The sequence below is a fragment of the Aedes aegypti genome, chromosome 2 (genome assembly GCF_002204515.2).
Source record: "Aedes aegypti strain LVP_AGWG chromosome 2, AaegL5.0 Primary Assembly, whole genome shotgun sequence".
Lineage (NCBI taxonomy): Eukaryota > Metazoa > Arthropoda > Insecta > Diptera > Culicidae > Aedes > Aedes aegypti.
Genome location: NC_035108.1, coordinates 289256597 through 289258578, shown reverse-complemented (window position 1 = coordinate 289258578; position 1982 = coordinate 289256597).

Here is a 1982-nt window from a genome sequence, read left to right as displayed (position 1 = left end):
CCGCAACGGCCTTGTTTAGAGAGGTTGTATTGATGTTCTCCGATCGAGCTGAAATTTACAGGAGTTGTTTTCCTATATAAAAGAAGATATTTTGCAAAATTTCAGATTTTTATATTAGGGAGAAGTGGTACAAAATAACCACTAACGATTTAATATATAAAAAAATACAAAATTAATTAAACTGCTATAATAGCGATAGTAGGGGCCCAGATAGCCGTAGCGGTAAACGCGCAGCTATTCAGCAAGACCAAGCTGAGGGTCGTGGATTCGAATCCCACCGGTCGAGGATCTTTTCGGGTTGGAAATTCTCTCGACATCCCAGGGCATAGAGTATCTTCGTACCTGCCACACGATATACATATGCAAAAATGGTCAATCGGCATAGAAAGCTCTCAGTTAATAACTGTGGAAGAGCTCATAAGAACACTAAGCTGAGAAGCAGGTTTTGTCCCAGTTGGGACATAACGCCAGAAAGAAGAAGAAAAATAGCGATAGTAAAAATGCACGAATTTGTATGAAATTTGGCATGTTTACTTTACGTTATATGAATGATCATTTTGGATAAAAAAGTTTTCAAAACGAGAAAAACCTGTTATTCTGTAAAATTATTTTTTTTTTCCAAATCGATTTATTTTTGTCAACCGAACTAGGTTGAAGTTTTGTAGGACAACTCAAGGGCTTTCATTCGCGGTGTACCGTGGTAAATCAAAATCCGGGCGGTATAAGCAGCGTATGGAGGCCTCTTGTCGGTAGTTGTAATACCGATTATATCATACCGTGTTGCCGCTGCCGTATCTGAAAGAAATGTCACTTTCTTGCAAAAGTGATGATGTGGATAACAATAAGTCATTGCACCAATGTTTTCGTTAGCAGCTTCGGCGGTTCAGTAGTAAGCGTTGTTTCTTCTCACGTTGTTTGGATGGGTATCAACTACCGCTTTTTTTTTAATTTGGATAATGTTTGATGGGTTTGATTAGGAGGGTCACATGTATGTGTGTATGATGGTATGTTTGCTAGAGATCAATTTGTAAATAATTGAGTTTAGCTTAGTTTAGACTGACTGCACATATGGCTGCTATGAGACACTGTACTGTTTATATCTTGAATGGAATTTTAACTTTTACTAGCCTTGATGTTTGCAAATTTCTCGAGAGAGTAAAAGAGAGACGAAGATTGTTAAAAATTGCATATTTCCTCGGAAAATTGTGTGTTTTTGTTCAGTTTGTTGAACAGACCTCCGAAAGGCCAATACGTCGTAATAACTACAAAAACAGCTATTTTTTCATTCAATATAGTTGTATAAATGTTGTCAATTTAGCATTTTATTGGTAAATATTATCAGAGCGTCCGGATATTGGTACCGTCCGAATTTTGATTCACTACGGTACACCGCGAATGAAAGCTCCTGAGTTTCCCTACAAAACTTCATATTTAGTTGTTTGAACTAGTACGATTGACAAAAATATAAGTCGATTTGAAAAAAAACTAATTTTATTAAAAAAAAAACAGATTTTTTTTATCAATTTGAAACACATTTCTAATCCAAATACCATGTTCATTTTGAAGTTCATATAAAGTAACGTTAATTAAACATGCCAAATTTCATGCAAATTCGTTTATTTTTACTATCGCTATTACTTTAATTGATTTTGTATGTTTTTATATATTAAATTATTAGTGGTTATGTTGTACCACTTCTCCCTAATATAAAAATCTGAAATTTTGCGGAATATATTCTTTTATATAGGAAAACAACTCCTGTAAATTTCAGCTCGATCGGAGAACATCAATACAACCTCTCTAGACAAGGCGGTTGCGGTACTCGCAAAATGGCTTAAGTTCAAACACTACCCCGGAAAAAAAATGTTTCGAAAATTTTTGAAACGGCATATTTGGATTACACCTCAAATGAAAGCCCATGAGTTACCCTACAAAACGTCATATTTAGTTTTTTGACCTAGTTCGGTTGGTAAGAAAAAAAT